The 26,414-nt window shown below is 35.9% G+C and overlaps 1 long non-coding RNA gene across 1 annotated transcript; it reads right to left on the bottom strand.

Annotated features, from left to right (window-relative positions):
• Positions 1-1,528: 1,528 nt before the first annotated feature.
• Positions 1,529-25,584, bottom strand: LOC114055560. Its single transcript, XR_003570762.1, has 5 exons — positions 25,434-25,584; positions 22,793-22,889; positions 21,460-21,574; positions 11,090-11,432; positions 1,529-1,542 (listed from the first exon to the last, which is right to left on the bottom strand). It is a non-coding gene; the product is annotated as an uncharacterized LOC114055560 (long non-coding RNA).
• Positions 25,585-26,414: the final 830 nt, after the last annotated feature.

The raw sequence follows: 26,414 nt of genomic DNA, 5'->3' as shown, positions 1-26,414 counted from the left end.
GCAAAGTTAAAAACATGGAGAAGTTGCAATGTAGGGTAATAGGGACTAGCAGAAAGGACAGAGATGACAAATTTTCTATGTATTTGCTTATCTAGAATAGCCAAGAAATTACATCAGTGATCCCACAAATCTGAGGAAAAACCTCATGCAATTAAAGTTCACTTAATTTTTGCTGAGTTTCATTTTTCTTTAATAAGATGAGGAAGGGTTTTTTTTTTTCAGTTACTGTCTATTTCTGTGAATGTGATTTTTATTGGTTTATCTCTGTGTTTCTAGAGAAATGTGCATTGAACAGCAATGGGAAAGTTAATCAATTTCAGCAAATTCAAGAAACTCCACTGAATTCAGTAAAGTTGCTTCAGATTTTATTTTTCACTCTAACTGGTGACACAATTAGGTTCATATTCTTCTACAGCATCAAAAATCTGAAAATCAGTAGCCACGTAATATAGTACTATTTCCTGCACAAGGTTTAAATTCTATTTTTCAGTACACTTATATCCATGAATTTGGAAACTATTACTTTTATCATCTGGCATGCACAGCCAATATTTTGCTTTTGCAATCTGGAAAACAAATTAATAGGGTCAGCAGAATAATTTTATATTTTATCACTTTCTTGTATCTAACTGCTGATGATATGTAGCATCTATCACATATTGCATGTCCTCTGCCATTATAGAAATCAATTCATCCCCCGATTTCCTTTTATTAACCAAGAATATCTTTCCAGCTGGTCTTTAATTAAATATTTCGTTAAGGATCATTAAGGAATTATAAAAACTCTCTATAGTTCTCACTTTTAATCATAAGCACTTCATTCACAAGGGACTATAAATCTGAAATTTGCCTTCTGGTTTTACTACAACCCCTTTTCAGAATAGTATTGAAAAAATTACCAAAACTACCCAACAAAACCTCCTTCATTTTGAAAAAAAAAGTTTCCAATTAACATAAAATATAAAATAATCAAGAATTTACTTAGAGTGTTTAAATAAGGTGATTGAAAAATGAATATCAGGATTTTTCCATTCTTCTTGATTTTTACTAAAATAAAGGCAGCTCAAAATCATAGATTATTCCCTCTCTTTAAACAAGGTAGAAGGTGGTGAGATGGAGTTGGGTAGATGCACAGTAGTAATGGATTATGCAGATGTTTCCCTCCTGGGTCACTGTTATGAATCTGATCCAAGACAGCAATGACGAAATGTCAGTGTCATTTTATGGCTTTCAGCACGAAATCCTGACCCTACAAGTCAATGGCAAAACATCAGTGGTGCCAGGATTTTCACCTTTTGAATCTCTAGGGTACAAAAGGAATTAAAGTCTGACTCAGCATGCATTGACTTTAATGGGAGTTATACCGAGTTCAAGGTGCAGATTTTTAAAAGTCCTTAGATGCTGCTTTGCTCATGCTTTAATAATAGCTGGATCCTTCAGATGATTCAAACACTTAAAACCATAGCATTAAAACTATAAACTTTTACCCTTAAAGTTAAATGTTCTGATGACACACATTGCTCCAGTGTCTGGATTACTCTCCTTCACTAGGCTGAGCACTGGATAAGGGATTCTTTCACCACATTTATTCACTTCTCTTGCTGCTTCTTTCTCTGAAAGTAAAATCCTTGTCACAGATGACACAGGGTTCAAAACCTCTTGGATCACCATATTTGTGGCCCCCGAGAAATTTGGCATAGGTTGTGGTTTCTACTCTGCATTCTGTCTAATCAACTTACAGTCAATCCCACAGTGCTCACTGTTACAAAACATGAGGTCTCTGTAGTAGAGAAATAGTAAGACTTTATGTCAGAATGACTAAATTAAAAAAGCAGTGAGTGATTAATTCAAACAAAATCCTTATCAATTCCCTGAAAACAGTCGGAGATGGCTTGTTATTTCATTTAATTTTCCTTTGATAGTGGTTGTTTTATAGGAAGGACATAACAAGCCATTTTAAACCTAACTCTCAAGTCTTGCCATTTTGCCTGCTTGAGCAGGTTTGATTCTGAAATGGAAATAAGAATAGAATCCAAATGAGCTGTCAAATTCTAAGTGTTTATTCCAAATGGAAACAAACTTCCAATTTGAAATGATTTGTTCATGCCCCTTCAAAATTCTAAGGTACAAAAATATAAAAATTATGTCTTGCTGTAACATATGCTTTCCAGACATATTTCACTTGTACAAATGCACAGTTCAGGCATGTGTTCCTAAAAGTATTTAGCTATGCTGAAAACCACTCAGGAATTAAACTGGATGAAAGCATGCTGAAGAAGTTGTTGGAGGTTTAATTACCTTTTCTCTTTTTTCTCTTTAGTGGGAGTTCTGAATTCTGGAGGAGTAAAACTCCAGTCTCTACTGTATTGAAATGATATTTTTTTAGCACTCCAATCATTGTCTCTACTTGACTAAGACATTTCTGTGCTAAAGCAGGTGCATTTACTTTTCAAGTATTATTTTACTAATCAATTGAAAAATTACCTCCATGAATGACAGAAGTGCAGACCTTTGGAGTATTTCATTAAAAGGAGCAAACATTAATTACAAATCCAGCCCAACCTTTGCAGACATAAATTATGGGACAGATCTATTTTCTCCATGCTTAATTGCAAGCAGTGACTAGCTCTTTAAATTATTATCTCCAAGGCATGAATGAAATTAGAATGGATTTGATGATATTCTCAAGGCTTATTTGTGTCTAAATAACTTGGCCAAGCACTATCTGGAGATATAAGGAAAATTAGGTGAAACACCTTTGAGCCTTTAAACTGTGGCTGGGTTACCATGAAAAAATTAGGAATTGCAAAATGGAATTAGAAAGACCTTAATATCTTTGCAGACAAGAAAGGTCTCGTTACAGGTTTAGCAATGGGATAGTTAATATTGTCCAAGTATTTTTCTTCCAATCCAAATTCTAAAAATTTTAGGGTTTTGCAACTTTCTGAAGCTTTCACATTTCACGCAGAATTTTCCAAGCAGTATCTTTCCTGAAAGGTAATATTTCCATTCCAAGCAAAATACCTGTTTTTCTAGTAAAATAAAACACCCTTCCTACAGAATTAAGCATATTGAAAATTTTAATTTTTTTCAACAGCCACAGTGCTGACATGTTCGTGATCATATCAAAATTTGGCAGGAAAACAAATGAGTAAAGTGTTCTTAGTTGGTCCATTGAAAACTGATTTTGAATTAGGCATATTTGTTGATACAAATTAGAACTTCAAAGACATTCAACAGTGGCCAAATTTTCAAGTGATCTTTTCTCCTGATGAATAAATCCTTTTACAGCATATTCTCCACTTGCTATTTCAACTTTTTAGAATACTGAGAATGAGCAAAATATTTAATTTGTTTCCATTAGCATAGTCCTAAAACTCAAATAAACAGTTAAGCCATGTTTTCAAACTACTTTTGTGAGTTGTTAAACAGATTTCCCAAATTTCAAAACAAACTTTACCAAATCTCTCTCTCTCTACAGAACTCAACTTTACCTATAGCAGTTTTATAGCTCCACCAGTTTTCTAAGGGAGAAATACTGAATAGTTACTACTGATGACTGAATTATTTAAATTATTATCATATAGTAAAATGCCCTTTCAATTTCTAAATCAATGTTTATTCAATATATGATAAAGAGAAGGAGCAGAACAAAATTAAAAATTGAACATGCATAAAGCTTAAATAAATGAAACAAAACTATTTGAAAAATCTCAGCATGAGTAAAAATTGATCTTGAAGTCTCTGAGTACCTAAGATATGGAAAACTTCTAGTCCTTCTCTCCTTTAAATAATTTAAAAATTAATTCCCACAGGAAATAAGTAGCACTGTATATATGCGGAGAACTGAAGGTGCAGTTTACTCTGATAACAAGTGAAAAACAGATAGAGAATGCAAGTGTTTTTTTAATACAGTAATGAATACAGAAATGCATATTTTTGTAAAATCTATTTAATGCATTGGAAACAGAAAGCCTTCTTCTGTAAGAACTCTGTTCTTTATACACCACACAGGGTGTGAACAAGTGAGTCCCACAAGACTCCATGGGTACTGCCTGACCCGTGTTTTTACTACCCTTCTACCCCAGAAGTTAATAATTTGACATTGCATACTTTAAAAAAACAAATAAATAAAATAGATAATGACTTGCTTGGAGTTCAATTGACTTGTGTCATGATACAGTAAATACCAAGCTGAGTTCTCACTGTATTAATCATTAACCTGGGAAAGGGCATTAGCTTAAAATGCATTCCTACAACTATTCATGTTTCATGAATGCATTGGTTGATATTTTAACAGAAATTTCAAATATGCTGAAGACATAAACAAGTCCATGTCCCCGCAGAAGCCAAACTCTTTTCACCTTTTAACTTTTGGGTAGAAAGTTACCATCCACCTGTTGCCAGAACAGCCTCTGAAAGCTTTGCAGAGTTGGATTGTTTCAGGTACAGAGAAGTCCAGGTCATGCAAGACACCAAGCAAAGAACAGGGCAGGGTACCTATGAGAGGAAAATTCTTCTGATATTTTTTTTGAAATTTTCTAAAGTGACAGACTTCTCATGCCCATAGCAAAATGTTTCTGATACCGAGTTGAAGATTCTGTAACAGTATTAGAAGGTGTCTTGGAAAAAAATATATTCTGCTGAAACATTAGAGATTGGCTCAAAAAATTTGAAAATACCTGGTCTAGAACACAGAAGACTTCATGGACTTTCATATCTTGCTTAGGAGAGGGAAGGAAGAGTGAGAAAACCTATTTGCTTGGATTTTGGAAGTATTTATGTTCCCTTTCTTCTCCATGGTATTTCACCTTAATTTAAAAGTGAGGAGTTAAAGATTGATCTGGAGCTTGGGAAAAGCATTCAAGCAGAGGACCACTGGGGACAGAGTGAACCCTTTAACCACATTGCTTGAGAAAGGCAGTGCTTGGCAATATATTTCGGGGAATGATAATATCATAGGTAACCTATTTGCTCTGGAATCTAAACCAGAGTACCATATTTAAACCACCTGCATCTAAAGTGAAGGTAAATATATTAAGATGATCTCTCCACTTACACAGGAGTGGAATGTATGATTTTAAGAGATCTGGGCAAATTCCTCAGACTTAATATACCAGTCTATTCATGGAACATCATGTCCTTTATATTTCTTTAGAAAGAAAAACATCACTAACAATTACTGGCTTTAGCACCTTGCAGAAACACCTTAAGCACAGTGTGAATCTAACATGAATATAATTTATAAAATGTAGAAATGTTCAAGCAGAGAAAATAGGAAATTAGTTAAATGGGAGTTTTAAAAATGAAGATATTTTCTTCACCAAGGTTTATGAAAACATATGACTATGATAGAGTACGTACCTTTAATCAACAGCTACTTTTTCCCCTCTCAGAATACAGAACTGCAGACAGAACTTGGCTTCAAGTTGCAAAAATTGTGAATGGAAATAATGCGAAATGCCTGTTTTGTAGTCAAAATGCAGGTAATTGATTAGTCAAACATTTATATGCACCAAAACAACATGGATTAATTATAATTAAAAACAGTGTGAGCAAAAAGCTGACCAGGGTGCTAATGTGTATCACACTGGGGATCACAAAACAAAGTGATATAATGGCAAGTTATGTGCATAGCTCTCACTCTGCACTTTTCTCCTCTTTCTCCTTCTCAGTCCAGCATATTACAAAATAACGAGTAAGAGCAGCATCAACACCAGCTCCATCCAAATGAGTGTGTATGGGACAGGGAAAAGCATCTGTTTAGTGATTCTGAAGTGAGCTGACTCCTTGCTGTGCCACCAGTCCACCTTGTCATATTCTAACCTGGTTTGTTCTGTGAATAAATATTCTTGAAATCTGACATGGGGAAACAAATTATTTTTATTATATCCACCAGGATTAACTAACTATTTAAATACTCATGTCACCTGTAAACTGTGAACTACCTTGTGGCACATTGTGTAATCACTGTGGACTGAACTTCTGAAGAATAAAGACTCAGAATTGTGTAACTAATATTTCTTCCTCTGTCCTTCTCTGACAGAGGAATATGAATAACAATTTATTTTGGCCAAAACAAGCAATTCCAGATGAATTTATGTCCACAATGGGAGATTTGCCATGACAAACAAGAAGGGGATATAGCTACATGATTTGGTACATTCTAGTCAAAAGTGGAATGTCTTAAATCAAAAGTTTCAGTAGGCTTAAATGTTCCTGCTAATCCCTCTATTAAATCTTCATAACAGTGTGACAAGCTAAAACACATTGTCTTCTAGTTTATTAAAAAGAGGGCAACGACTAGGAAAAATAATGTTGGGAAATAAAATTTACCTTGGATTAGTTTCATGTAAACATAAAAAAACAGTTTCTCAGAACCTACATGAAAAACATAATGTAGTTAATATTAAATACAATGATTACGCAACCTATTATTTTTACAGTTTGTGCTCCTGTGTCCTTGATTTCATCCCTGTTTTGCTTATGATTAATGAATTACTCACCTTCAGTACTCTCTCATTTATTTCATACCTCATTATGAATTTGGAAAGGTCAATTTGTTATTTGAAAAGAGTAAAACATGCTTGAAAGTCAAACAGTGTTAAAAAAATGCAAAGGACATTTTTATAAAGAAATTGCTATCTTATTATATCACTTTTTAATAGTTTGCATTTTTTAACTGCTTTTGATATAATTTTGAAGAGTCTACATAAATTTTTCCCATAGAATGAAGTTTCTACCTGTATTTTATGTGAACATCAGGAGTGTCAGTGCACATGCACAAACACACAAATCCTAGAATGACACCTGCTGTACTTCACCGTCTATTTTATCTTGTCAAGATCTTACGCCATAATTTTCCGTGCCTTGCCATTTGTTTTTCTAGGAATTATTTTACCAGGGTTTGATACTTTATAATATTATGTGATTATACTTGTTAGCATTCAGGTAGGGACAAATTCAAGGCAAGAAAAATTGAGGGAAGTTTCGTGTATATAAAGTTCACAATTGCTGAAGTAAACCCCACTAAATTATTTATACTGAAAACAAAGTTTCATACCAACAGTTCACAGTATAACTTTTTTTTTTTACATCCATATCCTTTTCCAGTTTTGATAATTATTTTTATCTACTGAATTTGGTAGTTGCACAATACTGTCTTGAGCAGAAAAAAAAAAATTGGCTTATGTGACATGAATGCTAAATCCCATTCTGTGGAGCACTCAAAGGCACAAACCAAAAAGTCCATCTTTTCTCTCAGTTTCCTGGAGGTAAATTCCAAAATCATTTGGGCATCACAGTCAGAAAATGATAGTTACCAACACACCTGTGATACACTGATAGCTGGGGGAGTAGACTATGATATCTAGACAAGCTTAGGGTAACTCCATTTAACAGTCACTATCATAGCTGGGAAGCTGCCCTGGGGAACCTGGTATTGGCACAGAAATCTCTTGGACAGAGGGCACTTCATGCCACTCACGGCACTCACCTCTACAGCTGTGCAAAGGCAGAGTCTGTGCTGCCTGCAGAGCAGTGGCCTGGGAGGCTGATTATGGATGGGCTGCACTCCAGCTGCCCACACATGCCCAGGCTAACTTTAAACTGGACAGTAAGGTGATTTCTGCCACTGTGGAGCTGCACTTTTTCAGTGTGGGCTAATCCAGTCCATTCAGAAGACTGTGGAGTCTTCTCTTTTCTCATCACTTTGGCAGTCTTGTCCCCACAAACGAGAGGAGCTTCAAGTTCTGCAGCAGAGACTTTACTGTGTACAGGCACTGCCTCTAATGCCCCAGGGACAGCTGCACCCCACTCCTTCTGCAGAAGATAATCTGTGTTATGACTTACCTTTTTCTGTTTCTGGCTCACAATGTGTAAGCAGCACCACCTGCACCTACTATTTTTGCCCTGCTTTATTTGCAGCTGAATTACAGCTGTGTGGTTTATTCAGGTGAGGTTTATTCAGCCTGGATGCTGAAGCTACATTTGGCTGAGAGTAGAACAGAAATCATGGACACTATGAACAGACACGAAACTCAAGCTCAACCAATTGCATACTTCTTCACTCTGTGCAACGTACGTAGCTACTTACAGTGCCAAGTTCAGTAGCTTAAATATTGTGTCATCATTAAAATAATACCACTGAGCATGGTTATTAACTGCAGACTGACCTTCAGCTTTGGCTTTGTTAACATTGTAGATTTATGTTCCCCCCCCAGCTCCTTCAAAACTCTTTGTACAGTGGATTATTAAACTATAACAAAACATAACTAAACAGATTCATATATGCCTGGAACAATTCCAAATCTCTGATTTTCTTGGAATTTTGTAAGCATGTTCATTAAAGGCCTTTACTCTTCCTTCAATTTCCGTGAAAATTCTACAAGAATCGTTGTTCTAAATCACATCCCACCCATGATACAGTTTAAGATCAGTGAAGATGTTGTCCTTCAAATTAATAAAATCAAATAGCCATCCCAATACTCTACCCTTATTTCTGCCAAGCTCTGCGTCAGTTTTCACTCTGAATAAAGAAGATAGCATCTTTACATATAGCAAGTAAAAGAGGTCATAATAACTGGTAAATTTGGCATGAGTTATGAAGTATGTGCAAAAAAAAAAAAGAAAACCTCATCTCCTGAAAACTTCCTGAAAGTAGTAATAAAAATGGAGTTTGTGATTGTGTAGAAACCAGAGAAAACTACACAAAGTAGGTAGAATATATTATTACAAGGTTTGAGTCTTATCTACATACAGAATGATCAAAACAAAACCATATATGCTATAGAAGAACTGTTATGTACTGATGGATTCACCTCTAAGGATTTAATCTCTAGTACATGGCTTCCCATATAAGCAATGAAAGCATTTAGTCTCCTTGCCTGAACTAGAATGAGAGTCTACTTCTCAAAGCAAATGCTTAGAGGTAACTGAACTCAGTCTGAAACTTAGCAGGTGCTACTTCTGTTACTTCTGCACTTCCGAAGTGCAACTATTTCAAAACATTATTTATTCATTTTTATTCAAAAAAATCCAAGGTATATCTTCAGTAACTATCCAGTCTTCATTTTGACTCCAAATGACCCATTACTCTATTGTGCACACATTCCGTTTACATTGCAGGTCACTATTTATCGACACTTACCAGGGTATCAGGGCAGCCCAGTCAGAACATACATGATATAGACTTGGAGAACACACAGTGAAAACATCAATGTCATGAACATCACAACTGTAAACTGCAAGAAATGACAGAAGGCCAGATTCTGCCCTAAAGCTGTAGGAGGCAAATTCACCAGTAGTGTGACTTCACGTCCAAGCTTAAAATCTGGAAGTGTAAATTACACCTTTGGCACTCTCAGCTAACAGACACCTGCAAAACTGTGGGAGTTCAACCTCCTGCTCAGATGACTGCCTGCACTTTCACTGCTTTTTGAAGACTAACAACACGTGAGGATGCAGGGTAAAAAAACGAGGTCTTGGGGTAAGGCAAAGTACTTGCATGTTTAGCACATTTTATAGACAGGTCTGGAATATAGAATGTGGATGCTGCAAGAGGTAATGAGGTGACTGGCAGCAAAGAACTCTGAGCTGGAGCAAATGTGAAGGTAAAACAGAATCGAAATTGAGAACCATCTGCTTTCTAATGAAAACAGCTCTGCTTGTCAGCAACATCCAGAAAAAATGATTTCTTAGTTGGAGTGTATAACCGAGAGAAGTAGCTTTTTTGCTATATGAGGTAATACACTCAAATGATGTATGACTTAGAAAATAGTGTGGGTTAATGATCTTCAGCTGGATCAGGGAGTAAAACAAAGTAATTTCATAATACAGAACATGATGGATTAAATCATGTTAATACTGGGTATATACATTAAAGAAAATGATCTTTCTGGCATACTAAATGGCAAAATAAAAAGCACTTTTAGTAAGCTATATGATTAATTAGTCTGCCCTTTTATTTATGTACCATGATAAAGTAAAATGTACTTCTTCTGGTTACCTCCCAGGCAATTATTCTAAAAGTTATATTGAATACACCAGCTTCATTGTATTGCACCAGTCCATCAGGAACTGCAAGTAGGTCCCTGTCTTTGTTTAAAGTCAGGGGTTTTCTTTATTCTCTCCCTTTCCTGCCCTCTTTGCTAGAAGTTATTGGGGTTTTGTGTTGTATGTTTTTAAACTCATAGAAACATGAGATTGAACATGATACATTGATGCATTAAAATACGTAAACATCGATTTGTCTTAGTACTGTTAATTACAGAGAATGCAAAAAACTGCAGTGAGTGAAAAGTTACAGCTCACATGTAATTCAGGCAAATATTTAAATATGAGAATGTAAATGCTCCAGAGTTCATTCAGATTCTGAGCTGTTTCATTTCCTGCCTTCACAATCTAGCTGTGTATCTTGCAAATTTCCACCAAAGGTTCAATCACATCCAAAATCTTTTAGAAAGAAGCTGGAAATGCATTTCCAAAGGAGATTTCAAATTAACATAAGAGTCTCAAATTTCAGAAAAAAATATTACCTTCAGAGGGAGGAATATTATTTTTGAGAATTGTTTGTCTTCCAGTCTCATTATACATACTTGTCAGAAATGATGCCAACGATGTAAGATATAGAAGTTTCCTCTAGTACCAAATTTAAATGGAAGGAAGAAAAAGTATTATTAGCACTGAATTGATTTCTGTCTTAAAATCTTATGAGCCTGTAGAAAAAGATAAAATTCAGGAGTTAATGAAAAGAGGAGTTAATGAAAAAATTATATATTTTTTAAAAATATATTTAGCAAGCTGGTGTATATTTTGTATTTTACTTGGGATTCATGTAGTTCTTCTTCAGACTGGATTGCCTTAGATGGATGTACTAAACCACATAGAAAATATGAAAGACCAGACTTGGACAGTTTTCTAATGTTAAATTCAGAATTCAGGTGGTAAGCGCTTTTGACACAGTAAAACATATTTTTGTAAGGGGCCCAGGACTTACATGGACTTATTCTGTTCTGCTGTTCCACACACTTGCACAGAAATGTGAATCCTGATTCTTAAAGCCCTAGGCTAAAGGAAATTACTTTTACACACACAGAGTCCACCTGTGGCTGCAGAGTCAGTACTTGCTGACTAATCTTTTGTTTGCAACATCACTATCGCTTTCTTTTTACTCAGATTTTTGCTTTTCCACTGCAATGTGAAATCAGTCAATATAAATCCATGTATTTTCAATATTTCCACCTGTGCATTTTGCATCTGTGTGCTATCACAAGAATTGCTCTATCATCAGACTCTGCAAAGGCACTTGGGTATTTCAGTGGCTGTGAGTGCAGTGAAGGTATTCTTTCCTCCTCCTGTGCTGTCCAACGTTATATTCTCATCACCTTTCCAGGTGTACTGTGAGGTTTACAGGCCTCTCAGACTTCTGTTCCCTGTAAAAAAAAAGCACATGAATTTTCCTCTTGTCAAAAGCATCTTATATCCTACTTTTCTACGATTAACACTCCCAAAAATTGTCCTTTTCCAAATTTCTTCCTTATTCTAAGGAGGATTGTAAAGGCATTAACCAGGAACACTTCTGCATGCTACTCAGCAGTGTCCCATCTGTATTACTTTCTTTAAGTGAGAAGATTTGATAAATATTTGATAAATAATAGGGAGCCTGTAGCTGTTAATGATTGTTTATGTATTTATAAGCAGCTTTTCAGTCTAGAAATACTGGATGGATAATGCCTAGAAATTCCAAATAGATACTGAAGTTCACAAATAGAAAAAACTTGGACACCTATTTACAATTAGTAAATAAGCTTTAAAGGGGATTTTTTTTTGTAAGGCATGTGAATTATTAGTTCCCAATTAGACTGTTGTGAGAATATAGAAAATGGGTGACATGTATCACAGAGAATGTGTATAAGCACAGCTTCTTCAAAGTGTTGTCCTAAAATAACATTAAATTGTTGTTACACTTTAAAGTTTGTAAGATATAACACTGTAGAGAAGTGTGACTTTAAAATTAGTGTTTGCAAGTGTCTGTGATGTAGGTGAGGGGTTTTAGCAAGCAGCTGGTTTTAAACCTAAAATTACATTAATTTATTTGCTGCAATAAAATTAGTTAGATTAATTATTGTTCAAACTGTTTTGCTACACTAAAAAACCCCAAAAACTCTAGAAAAATGAGCAAAGGTTAGTGCTCCTGTACTCCACTACTGTTGGCAAGACTCAACCAGAAACACAAGATATGTATAAAGAGTAATTTTGTCTCGTTAAATGACAACACTAGTGGTTCCTCTTCATCTCCTTAATTCATTTCTTATAGTTTTTCTTGTCACATCCACTTGTTTTATGGCTTACTAACTTGCAAGTTATGGTCGTAATTTATGGTCAAAATTGAGTGGTAGCAAATCACAGAATATTTTCATTGATTACCCTAAATTGTCTAATCTCCTGTATGTTTTTAGGACTTGATTGGGTGGTATTTACTGATTGCCTTCATCTAATTTAAAAATCAATCAATAGCAACAATGAGAGGTGGTGGATAAATCGAGTCTAATGCAGCATAACTGCAGCAAATATCCATCGAAGACTCATTCTCAATCAAATTTGTGGGAAGTTTTAATACATAAACCAAAATGTCTAAAAGCCTTACTTCCAGAGCACATCATTTTAAAACTGTGCTCTGAATCTTATTGCTCTTATGCTGTCTATTTAGGGCAGTTTTCCACTGCTAAAATGAACATATTTCACTACAATAAAACTGTAGCAAACAAGAAAAAAAAATGTCATCAGCTTTGGTTTAAAGGCACTTTGTTCCATCTTCCTCAATATCATCTGTATATAATAATGGAAATTAACATAACATCAGCTTTTCATATAAACTGTGTGCATTTTCTCCGAGATAAACATTCTAATAAGTGTCTTAATGGGAAATGTGTTTTTTACATTGAGAAATCAATTCATTAATGTTGTTCCTTACATTGTTCTTATTTAAAAGCATCTTTAGTTCCCCAAGTTTTGGATGGCAAATATGAAAGAAGCTGTCTGGAAGACAGTATTCTAATTTCTTGACACTATCAGGGCAAAGACACTTCACCCAGCAAAAAAAGACAGAGAGTAAGTGCAAACCTTCTTTTCCAAGTGATGGCAGTACAAACATAAAATGCTTTCTTTCTAATTTGTCATAAGCAAAAGTGACACAAAAAAAATTTTCTTTTTTAAGTAGGTGTGGACCTCCACTTTACATTAATCCAAGGTAAGTTTTCTACAGGCATACAGAGCTAAACAGTTACACAAATTGAGGTCAGAAGGATGTTGTCATTTACTAGCTGAATGAGGAGCTAGTTCAATAGCCTGGAAAAACAGGTTAAAACTGGCCTCTATTCTTCAAAGAATCTTATCTATACTCAGAAACAGGTATTCAGTGTTAGAATTTGCTCAGTAAATATTCTACATAGATAGCTAAGGAGATTCAGCTTTTATTTCTTGACAACATGGGGCATATGATGTTAGACTTGTTGGGCAATAGGAGGTTCTGCCTTGTGGTTCCAGGTATAATACATAACCAATGAAGGAGAGAAAACTTGGAGAACTGGGGATTTTCTGCAATTTTGCAGTTATTTGATTTTGAGTCAAGGGTGCTTATTAACAGATCAACATTCTTTTTAACTGTATTTAAATTCAAGCACATAAGACAATAAGTATATCCAGGGAACAAACTCTGAAGATAAGATGTAAGAAGAAAAAGACATCTATTAAGCAGAACTTTGAAAGAGAAAGCACATATCCTTTTCCTAGATATTAAAAAAGACAAGGGTTCTCGACTAACCAGAACCAAAATGCTGAAGTTGCACACATCAAAGCCTGGGAATTCTTTGTTCTGTGTTAACTTTACAGCTGACCACTCTCTGAGACAAGTATCACCACCTGTGATTCTTAATATTTCCACAATCCAGATGAAAAGACAGAGAGAACCTGTATCATCATGATATCACAGTCATATTTTCTTTCAAGTGTTGAATGTACCTCATATTTGTAAGGATTGTTCTTACTAATGGTATTTTCATTCCCTTCTACAATTTTGATTTTGGTTGAGATTAGGAAAATGGAACAGTAAAGCAGGGACTCTGAAGTTTGCTACGCTCTCTAACCAAAAGAAGGAAGGGTAAGGCACTTATAAAGTGCTGTTCTTTCTTCAGAAAATAATGTCCAAACCTTTGAAGAGTACTGAATTCAGTCAGATTTTAAAAATCCATGTTTTGGTCTGTATCTAAAGAAAGTAAAAGTTATATGGCTACAATCCACCACCACTACAAACCTAACTGCAGATATATACCAGACTGGGCAAACACCACAACTCTGGAAAATAATAATTCTGTTTTAATCAATTGTAAAATATCCTTTGTTGCTAAACACTCCTGAAAAATCTCTGGCCCAAGCAACAGATCACAGCACACATTACAAATATAAAAGACAACCACCAAAGAGAACCCTACCAGCAGCCCGCGGTTTATTAAAATTCTGACATTCTGAGATATCTTCTTGCCAAGGGCCCTCTTACAATGACATCTGTACACTTGTCATTACACTGCAGTTCACATTACTTACATAAACATGCCACAGGGAAACCATGACTGATATAATTTTTATAAGATTGAAAGGTAGCCATTGTGATCATTAAAACAAACCTGAGAGAGCCTTCCCGATGATGGAACAGATTCAGTTACTTCTTCCTTCTTTGTGGGTCATTAGTTAAAAAGGGGAAGGTGGGGGAGGAGGGAGGGAAGGCCATATACTGCAGGTGTTTTATCCTTTGTGAGGAGACTGCACTGAGACAAATGATTCTAGCTGGCATTTTGTACACACCGGAGATTGCTTATCGATCCAGATCAGAATATTCAGGCTGGCCCCGGGGAAAAGGCAGAGTATTTTCTGAGGGAGTTAATAACCTGGCAGCTGAGCTGTCTTGTCCAATTCACTGAACCTAGGGCTCTAATCAGGCCAGAGTTTTTATTTTGAGAAATCTTGCCATATGTGTCTGCTAGCTGCCTTCCACTCTATTGGACCAGTGACAGTGATTGAAATGACAGCCTATAGATAGAGCCTAATCAAATTGTTTATTATCAGCCTAAATCAATATGTATAGATTGTTGAAACATCACTGTCATGCCATGAAAAAGTCATACATGCTGCAGGTGTAATTCTAAAATGCATTTTTCCGTCCTAAATTATGCCTGAATTTAACAGAGTAAAAGAAATTAGACATGTATGAGACAGTGAAAAATATACAGGTTTACACATCTCAATAAAATAACATTAAGGATTAATGTTAAAATGCCATGCTGTGCATTGCTTAAATATGTTATCGTGCTCCTATACAGAAGAGAGGCAGCAGAGCTGTGGCAAAGGAAAAAGGGATTGAAAACAAAAGTTGTTTCACCTTTTGTACAGAAAGGAAAAAATCTCAAAGAGGTCTGTGCAAGCATGTTCTGCAGCATGAATCAAATTCCAACACACCTAATAAGAAAGTTTTGAAGCATCCAGACTATAGGGATGAAACATACAATAATGTGAATGAATTCCTTTGGTACTACACAAATACTCCTCCCAAGAGACTACCAAAGAGCTTGGACCATGAAGGCTAATGATTTGGAAGGGAGTTGATTTCATAAAGCCCTTTTTTCTGAGACTCTTGGGTACTCTTTTTGCATAGTCTTTTTGCATTACATGGAAAGATTAAAAAGTATTTAATAATATATCATGAATTAGATTCTAGAGGTTTAATTATCATCTCAAGCAGAATTATTCAAACACTAAAAAATGAGAAGAAGAAGAGATATTCCTGAGGGCACAGCAGTGGATGAAAATCTCTCAGATTTGGGAAAGGACCAGTAATCTTTCTGGCCCAATGGAGCTCCCCTGAGTGTATGGATATGAAATTCTTCTCCAGTGTAATCGACCTGAAATGGATAATCTCTGGAGCATTTATGGCCCAACAAGAGTCAACTATATAGTTCATAACTTTTGAAGTCGGTCTACCGGCAGAATTTTACACTTTAGAATATGTCCCATGGAATAATTTATTGCCTTGCTCCTCAAAAAAGAAATTTCAAAACTACTTTAAAGTACTCTGGCAAGGCAACAGGCTGTAACCTTAGAGTAAAATATATGGTTTTCCCTGAAGAACGGTGTAAAGTAACCTTCTGGTTAATTAATCTTTGCCATGCAATTCACTCTTGTTTGAATATCATTTATACTGTGTAATTATTGGGTTGAGTCAAACACGTAACAATTTTTAGCATTACAGCATACATGTCAATAAAAATAATATTATGTTGTAGGTTATACTGATTTAGAGAGGTATTTTTCCCTTGGATAAATGTACTTTTACTGGAGAGCATGGAAAGCTCTCCAAACAGCAATTATCTTTGGCTGAATGAATCTAGGAATTTTCCTATTAAATTCAAAATAAGAATTTTTTCATTGCCATTTTAAGAAATAAAGGCACTTATTCAGCACAAAATGTTAGCATAAAAGTCTCTTTAAGTGCATGCTTAAGTCCCTCCTGAGTCAGGAAAGAGGTTAAGCAGATGCATATCCTCAAGTTCTAATGACTTCAGTGGGACTTTCTCTTGTCTTAAATTTTGAATGTACTTGAAGCATACTAATGGCTAAGCACAGACTATGAATACAGGTGGCTCAGTTTGGCCCTCAGCTGGCACAAAAACAAAATTTAACATTACTTTTAAAGTGTTTTGACTAAAATCCAACAAAGTACTTAAGCCTACACACAGTGCTGATTTAACTGTCTCAGTTTATAGTTACACTGGTGCAATTTCCTAGTGTGGATACAGTTCTGCTAGTATTTGTCTTGGCATAACTTAGCAAGACACTTTTACAGAACTGAATGCCACTGAAAGTCAAGAAGGCTGGGACAAACCTACAAGAGGGAAAGCCAAACCCGAGTAAACTGAAAATGCAAAACTGAAGGGGCATAAGAAGGGAAAAATTTGACTATTGAAACGCTCATCTTCAAAACCTTCAAGAGATCACTGGTGGCAGTTCTCAGAACACTTTCGCCAATGTATCTATTCGTATATGAATTCATTTCACAAATAGTAGCTCCTTCCAGAAGGTGTGGATGGAATGCCTAGATTATACCTCATATAATGTAGGACCCATTGAGCTGGATATGGTCTAATTGTTGGGCTGAAGTATGGAAACCTGTTTTAGGTTCTGTATGGCATGCACTGAAATCCCTATTACAGTCTTCTGATTCTGCAGGGAACACATTATTTTTTTTATTGTTATTTTCCTTTTTATTAAAATTCAATGCAGTCAAATGACCCAAGATAGAAGAAAGCACTTTTTCCCTTTCCAAAGGATCTTCAAGGAAGAGTTTGACCACAAGAAAGAGTGATAAAAATGAAGGAAGAATAATGACCTTTTTATGTATTATTTACAATGCACAGTAGTGGTCAAAAGTGTCACCATTATTCAGCTTTCCAATACTTGTGAATCAGTTATGGATATCACATACCAATGGGAAATATACCTAATAACCTAGTCCTACTTTGGGAAAGGACTGTTTCTAAGACCCTCCTGTAAAACTAATAAGTTTTTTATTTATGTCCCACTTGGTGCTTCAGATGGTCCATTTCTCTAGGTCCATTCATTTTCTTTTTTGGCTGTTTCTGTTGTGGGCTGATTTGCTTTGGCTTTGCACTAAATAGGATGTAAAACTAAGTGCTCCTGAGACAATTTCTCTGGGTTTATTTGTCGCTTTTTGTCCACCTTGCTTTGTATAGACAGCAGATGTATTAAGCGAAGATGCACAGCATACTAAATTCTTATCTCATTCCAAGAACATAGTGCTTCCAAATTAAATTGTTCAAGATGCAAGAAATGGCAGTATTAAAGTCACCAGTACAAACCCTAACCTGTCCCCTTCCTTGCAAACATTCCAACTGTTGCCATTTTTCATTGAATACATCACTATCTATCAGTGTAAGGACACACTAAATAACCAAACTTTAACCCGAAATACTTGTTCTCTAACTCTATTTGAATCTATTTAGTATTTTCAGTGATTTCTACTACACTCCAAGTAATTGTCATAATTTTATATACAATATAATACTGCCAAAATTAAGAATAGAAGTTTAGCCTTTAGCAATCCACTATCAGTTTTCATGGATACCATAAAGAATTTAAGAGCTTCTCTTTTTGTCACACAAACCATACAGGCAGTGACTCTAAGATTAAGGGGATTTATCCACTGCCAAGAAATTAAGCCCCATGTTGAACTATTCCTGTTTCTTTTCAGTTGCATTGGGATGTTGCTAACTAAACAGTAACATCACAGCAAAACCTTACTCGGGCTCAGGCTCAGAAACTTTGCAGCCTGAACATCAAAACTAAAATAATTACTCTTCAAATAAGAAGGGAAAATACAGTATGATATACCCCCGTGCCCCACAAAACCTCTACACACAGCACTGTTTCACTTTGTATGCACGAACAGTTGATGCACTGTACAAAGGCAAACATGGCTTGCCTTCCAAACTGGCCTTCAAACCTCATTACATTTAATAGTTCCGTACCAAATTGCCAAGTACTTCAACAAATATTCTGGCCAGATTTACATACTTTAAAAAAAAAAAAAAATACTGAAACAGAAAAACACAGAAAAGCGTAATATTAGAAAGTTCTAAATTCAAACTACACTTCAGCAGCATAAAGGGGGATTAATCAAGAACTATGTTGGTGAACTTCTAGAAGAAAGGAACTCATTCCAACAGTACCTGTCATGCTGCAAGGCATAGTTGTAGTGCCTTGTCTTCATCAACTGGAAAATAATTTGCTGTGCTGTTTGCAGATAGTGCTGGCAACCATTCTTCTGCATATCCTGCATTCCCACTCTGTGGTGAGTTATGTATAGCAAAGATTACATGTGATCCCCCTGGCAGTCCAGATATACTTGTGGACAGCTAATTCTATTCTGTTTAAACACAATATATAGAGGTAGTGACCATGCTGATCTTCAGACAGATGTATAGAGGTTACATCAGTCCTAAATATCTTTTTTTTTTTTTTTTTTTTACCAGAGTAGGTGGTTACAAGAAAGAAAGAAATAAAGAGAGAAAAAGGGATACTTCTGAAATACTTAGTGAAGCTTACCTTGATGCACACTAAGGAGAAATCCAGGGATTTTGTCTGCACAGAGAAAATTGTCTAAATTGGCTGGAAAAACTCATTGACCCAGTCAGACTGTGTGAAGCTTGTGATCAAATACAGCCCCAGGCTCTCCTGCCTTATGCACTTGTGCATCTTGCTCAGAACACAAAGCCCAATGAAAAAACCCACTATTTTACTGTGATAAACACTACAATAGAATGGTGTTTGCACAGGCAGGTGTGAGTTGCCCTTCTTTATGTGGCTTGGAAACATTACGTTCAAGGGTTTTTCAGTGTAAATTTACAGACACCACAAGCAAAGAATTTTAAGGTTTTGTCGTTCAATTATTTTAAGTAGAACAATGAGAACATCAATGTGACAACAATACAAATTAATCAAACAACAAAAAGTAAAGCAATTAAAGCTGAGCAGTGAGACTGATAAATTCACAGGCCCTTCTGCAATGCATATTCAAGAGCCTGAGTAACTAAGTGCAACTGAAGAAAGATTGTTAAATGTCCTTTATTGCATATCTATGACATCTACTTCACAGAGAAAACAAGTACATTGTTTCTGTAGCTCACTTTGGATAGCTACAAAAAATAAGGAAAGATGGTTCTGTAATTTAGAACATGGAATGTGAGATGGAAGTCTCTTGAACCTTTGACTTCCTATGTGGCTTCAGGCAATGACCTAATTTCCCATCTGTAAAAAAGTTTGACAATCCTTCTGTGTGCTTATCTTGACTAGGAGGACATGTATATTAAGAATGACCAAATCGAGCAGAGAAATGAATAATAGTATCATTCCAAGTGTACAACTCACTGTACCACCAGTGTTCCATATAATCAAAGCTAGCACACACCTCAACCTCTGTATCTACTATTGCAAATACATGTGTTTGTAATCCTGCATATACTTCCTTGCCATTATTAGGCAGAATCTTGTATTTCTAGTCACTAGAAATTCTCAGATGGTCTCATCTGTGGAAGCCCAACTAAAGCTGCACTCAGTTCTGCAAAGTGCTGAGTATTGTCAGTGAGAGGCTCAGAATTTTTGCAAAACCCCAAATATGAAGTTAAATTTCACCTTGCGAAGTTAGTCCTCCTCCAAACAGTGTTTCAGGTCTTCTAATCCAGGCCTCCATTCTGAACTGCTACCACAACCCTCTTCTTTCCTCCTTCTCTGTGTTGACTATAGCAAAGACAGTATCACTGAGCATAAATTACTCCTGAATACTGCAAAGTCAATTCCAAAAGTTGATATCAAAATTCATCCTAGCACAACTTCCAAGATGGGGAGGAAACTAACAAAATTGATCTAATGAAATTGTATTCCTAAAGTTATGATAGCTTGCTTTCTTTCAAATCCAGATTCTGGTTAAGGTTTGGCAGCATATAAATTCTGAATCAGCCAAAATAATTGCAAATAAATAATTTATTAATCAGAGCATTACTCCCGTGACTTAATGAGCCCATAGCAATTCTTAGATCAGTAGACTATAACTACAGCATGTATTTGCAACTCTCTGGCAAGATCTGGGTAAAGTACCACATAAGGAAGTATCTTAAATAAGTCAGGTTCAACTGTTCACCCTAAGGTAGCACTGCAGTCAGAAATGATCTTCACTGTAAGCTGAAGTCAATCCTCCTTTGGAGTGAACATGCCAAGTGATACAGAGCAGATGCATAGCAGTGGAACATTGTGGTAACATAAAAGTGAGACAATATGGTGAAGATTTTATATAGCTTCGTTTTGCAAATCCTTTCAGAGTTTTATGTTTTCTTATCTTAAGGTGACAAAGACAAATTTATAGAGACTGATATATATATAGTAGTTGAACCCTATTGAGCAATTTTTGATGGAATTCTTTGTAATAGACCTAGACAATGACAACAGTGACATGAGATTAGCTCTAACACTGAGCATATAAGGAAAACTATGTAATAATCTTATCCTGTGAATCCAAATAACGTTAAAAAATGAGAAAAAGCCACCTTATCTGCCTTGACAATAGTGTAATAAATTATTCATCTGGCATAGCAACAGAATGGAGTAAAAGAGTCCAGAACATCAGTTTGAATCAAAACACTGATGAGGCAACATATTTAAAATAAGCTAATTCTTTATGTCTCTGAAAATATTTAGTGGTCATCTTCCCTCAGGTTTTGTCTCCAGGCAATGACTGCAATTTTTTGCTCAATAAAACACAGTGACCAAAGCTGCTTACTCTATCTAAAGCATTCGCTCTATCAAGGCTTTATAAAGAAAAGTTACATAAATCCTTACCTTAATGCATGTGGATTTGACTGAAACTTTCTCTCAGACCCTCAAAGGTGTCATTGTGTGGATAGAAGATCAGTATTAAATTTATCCTCTTGTTACTCTGAAGCAGCCAGTGAGCCTGTGAAATGGGGAGCATGCCACATCATTAGAAAATTATCCACTGCCAACTTGCTATTATCCCATGCCTTTCCTAAGAGGAACAAAAGGTGTGCCATAATGACAGCACTTCACACAGGTAATAGAACAGGCTCTCAAGAGTTTTCAGCAGTCTTCAACTTAAATAAAAAACACTAGATAGTTTATAATATAGTAGCTAAAGCTAAGGCCTTTAAGGAGCATGTAACCTATGTACTTAGTATACAGCACTAAAAGTGAAAATCATAGTAGAACAGTTGTTTCTTAGGCTGAAGATTTTTCTCTTTAGGCTGAAGCCCAGCTAGATTCCAATCCTGTAAACTAGGGCTTCAATCTTCATAGAAAGTTATATTTCTGTAACAAGCATATTAATACAAGGAGACTTGTATTAATCCAGGTTCTCATTGTCAGATTATGCTTTATATTAGATTGCCACAGAGAAGACTTGTTTTACAAAGTCAGAGATCTGAAAGATATTATCAGCAGAAATAATAGTGACTGATAGGAATCCAGAAAAAAGTCCATAGGATATCACTTAGTAAAAAAAGGCAGCAATATTTTGTAAAAAAATCTTTAATGTAAAAAGAGGGAAAAAAGGATTCTCCATATGAAAACTTAACAGTTCAAAGGATCTTCTTCTGCTTCAAATACTCAAGTCACTAATATTAAGTATGGTTTCTGTGCCTTTTAGAGGAATTTCAGTCTTACACAGGTGCCAGTTCACCACAATGAGAAAGTTAACTCTGATGAGTTTGTCTTTCAGACAGTCAACTCACCAAGGCTCAAACACTCCTGAGTGCTGCTCCTGAGGGTGAAGTGCAGCACCCAAACCCCTGGAGATAGGACTGAAAGGTGAATCCCCTTCCAGCCCTGGCCATAGCCCTGTCATAGCTCGTGAGGTAGTGCTGGGACTGGTACCAGATTTTCTGAAAATGGTACCAGAAAATGAAGGTATTGTTTCCATCTCAAACACGATTCAAGAATTAGACAATGAAACTCACATTCCCGTCAATAAAATTTTGGCTAAAGGTCAGGAATATGTCTGCTGAATATATTGTAAAAGGAATTGAAAATATATGTCTCCAGGTGAGAAGGAAAATTCCTATTCTTAGTCAAGGACTATGCGTAGAAAACACATCACTGAGTTGTGCCTCAGCTAATGCTCTATGAACTGTGACAATCTTGTAGTAGATTCACCCACCTATTCTCTAGTTGCATCACTAAGGAGGTATCTACAGATGATTGCATACATCATATCAGAGACTCCTAGCAAATTATTCAGTACACTTCTAACAGGCCTGTAATAACACAGAATAAAAATCTGAATGATTCAATAATAATTATTTGCTCTTAGATTCACCTTACCATCCTCTCTATATTTACAGTTTCATAAGTTTTACCTCAATCAAGTACATTAAAAACAGTTACCTGCTTTCTACTAGCAGTGTTAAGACATTTCAGAAGGTACCCAAATCACATAGATTTTCTAATGTCATGGGAATTAATGCAGTCTGTAATACATCGCTTCCTTTACACTCCAGGCTATAATGGCTCAGCTGTGGAGCTTGAATTTGGAGCGAGGAATTTTGCTTTCCAACCCTTTTTACCATCACTGTCAATGCCAAGCTGCTCAGCTTGGCAGGGCATTCCAGTGGGAACTGCATGTGATGTTCATATTCTGTGCTTCCAGTCTGGAAGCCACCAGGTTACACAGCTTGGGTTCTGATAATAAAGTTCTGTTCTTGCATTTCTCTCCTGAGCTGTTGGTTGATGTATCTATTTACAAAGTGCCTGTGGCCCTGACAAGCTTTTTATTGGAAGTCAAATTTTGCAAACCCAAAATTTTCTGAACCTTTACCTTTTTTCAGGTTTGCTCCAAATAAGGAGGACTATCATGGAGTACATGTCCCATCTCACAATGAGAAAATTAATTTCACTCTGGTCTTAGAAATGCATAACTACTACAGGGGAGAATAACATCAAAAGTCACTGCAAACTGTATGATCTTAGAAGAGAGATTAGGGGAAAAAAAATCAAAGTAGAAAAATAGAAAGAAAAAAATCCATCCATCATGAACACATTCAAGGGGAACAAAAATGCACATTCTTAACCAAACTTCAATGCAGATTTACTTTGCCGTATATTCCATACACTCATTCACACCGTGCTTCTTAAAAATAAACAAGTGAAAAGTAAAAAATGCAACTGCCAAAGGAAGTTTATTTATGTTCAAACTGTACTGGAGAAATTAGTCAAGGGCAATTCATGGATGTGAAAATATGATTTCTAACACTGCCAAGGTCGATAAGACCTTTGGGAGTAAATGCAAACCACATAAATCAAAGATGCCTAGAGGCAGTTTTGAAGATGAGGGGCAAGGCTTTAATAGTTTTAAAAAGCCTGTTAATAATCCAAATGAATAAGCAATGATACAAGAAGAGCAAATATCTTGTTTATGAAAGGAACAAACCACTGCTCGTGGTATTTGTGTGGATTGGGTTGCCCACACTCAGAATCGTATGACTCTTTGCTACATTTCCAAAGTAAGTATCTGATTATTTCTCAGGCCTGAAAAATGAATAAAGGTGCACTAAGCTAAATGAATCTGAGCTGCCAAGTTAGTTTGCTTGCAAAAATATTTTAAGGAAAGACAACTTCAGTGACCAAAGTACTGTTAAAAGAATAGTTCCTCTTTTGCCAAGCTGTCTAAACAGAAATGCATTTTATCTGAAAATGCATGTTTGCTGGTGTGTTAGTTGTTTGGGTTTTTTTTAAACCATTTTCCCCTGGCAGATGAACAGAAATCAAACAACTTTCTTTCCCTATACAATTGAAAACTGACAATTTTTCATTTTTAGCCCAGAGACTGGGCTTAAGTACTTCTGACTAGCTGGGTTTAGACACTCCAATGGTTGCCACTGTAATATCTAAAGTTAGTCTCTTAAGTTTCAGGTTGCCTTTCCAAAACTTTGGGTAAGTTAGAGCATACTCATTTCCCACACAGCTCAGATATCTGGGACACACATCTAGTGTGATATCTGAAGATATCTGAAGATCTCTGAAATCTAAGTGATTTTTAAAACAATCTCTTAAAGGAACTTAGTTTTAGCTGTTAAAAATAGCTTGAATTACGAACAGGATGAGTTTGTTTTCTGAGTCAGACCCTTCAAAACCTTAAACAAAGATGAATTAACAATAGAGCTGGCAATTAGAACTCACAGTGTATTTATTAATTTCTATTAATAAATGATAATAGGTTTTTGAATGTTCCTGTATTGTGCCATTATCTCACATTTTAGAAAATACCATCTATGATAGCATCCTTATTTTACTGCTAAAGATATTTAAACCAATTTTTTATGTTGCTTCTGTGTAGGTAAACTGTTAAGCTGCCACAATCCCTTTCAGGACAAACTCTTCACTGTGTAAAGTTCCTGTTAACAAATCCATAACTATTGCAATCTATTTCTTTTCTTTGACATTGCTTTTCAATAGCTCTGCCATCTTGATCTCAGGAAAAAAAAAAAAAAGGTTGACTAGCTTTGCAGATTCCTCTGATTAAGGGATAGGGCATATGTAAAATTTAAGCATGAGCAGGCGGTGAAGTCAGAATAGTGAGAAAATGAGAATACTGTGGAAAGCAAATGAAAATAGATACTTGTGGACCAGTTGCATACAGAGAGATGTAACCTGAAGTCATGCAGCCAATTAAAATTTGTTGGCAAAGGGTGCAGGAGGAAAAGAAGGAAGACAAAGAGAGGAATCATCAGCCATACATGAAAAACTGCTGCGTTCTACTTCACACAGGCAGAAATTGGTCAGATGGTTGGGGGTGTGCATACCTGAGAAGCAGCAGGACAAATCTCATTGTTAATCTTGGTATCAGAAGCACTTGAGTTTCTGCATGAATTCTTCCTGTCTTTTTGGCCTTTCAATATTTCTGTGTTTTCATTCATTTCCTATATTCCTTGGTCTCAGGGCCATTCTGAAGTATGAATCTGGAGAATTTGATTCCAGTTTCTGGAGGATGAAAGAATATTTGATCTCACATAAGCATAGTTTGATCAGCAAGGGGGATAGTGCTCAAAAGCTAATTGCCATAGCTCCCTACTTTTTTTTTTTCCTATGTAGATGTGCACTGACTCCTCTTCCTATAAGACAATGCATTTGACTTAATAGAGAGGAAGCTTTCACAGTCCTCTTGAGGGTAAGAGTGTTGGTAAACTCCATGGAAAATGTAGGTAGAAAACACAAGAAGTCATTACACTTACTACAGTCACTGATTATCCTGGCAAACACCTCGCTGAAGAACATATGGAAAACACAAGGTCACAGCTATCCAAGAAATCCTGGGGGTCTTGAGACCACACCTGTACAGAGTTGTTTCTACACATAAAATTCTACCTTCCTCCTTTCCTCACTGCAGAGAAGAAAAAGAAACTAAAACCTGGGTCCTCCTGCTTGAGATGAGTTGGTAAAGATCAAACATTATTTGCATGAGATTTCAGTGAAATTTTGCCAGAGGACAAAGGGCTGTATGGGCCAAGAAAAACCAGAAGCTCTACAAGTGTAGGAGGATTGTGTTTGTTGGCTGAGTTTGGGAATAAGTTGAAGTCAGACTAAAGAGCCAACAGCAGCTGTTCCTCAATTTTTTTTTTTTTATTTTTTTTTTAACCCCTGCACAGCATGCAAATAATTTGCTATGGACTTGAACTGGAGAAGCCAAGTATATAGTACTGTGGAACTGAAATCCAAAAAATATAATATTTCAGGTTAGGAGACCTGTAGCTGGTAAGCCAAAACCACAGTTTGCATTCAATTTT

Source organism: Empidonax traillii, unplaced genomic scaffold (genome assembly GCF_003031625.1).
Source record: "Empidonax traillii isolate 1590-97213 ecotype Southwest subspecies unplaced genomic scaffold, ASM303162v1 scaffold59:size1551110, whole genome shotgun sequence".
NCBI lineage: Eukaryota > Metazoa > Chordata > Aves > Passeriformes > Tyrannidae > Empidonax > Empidonax traillii.
Note: the sequence above shows the minus strand (reverse complement) of the source record. Positions and strands in the feature narration are given on the sequence as shown.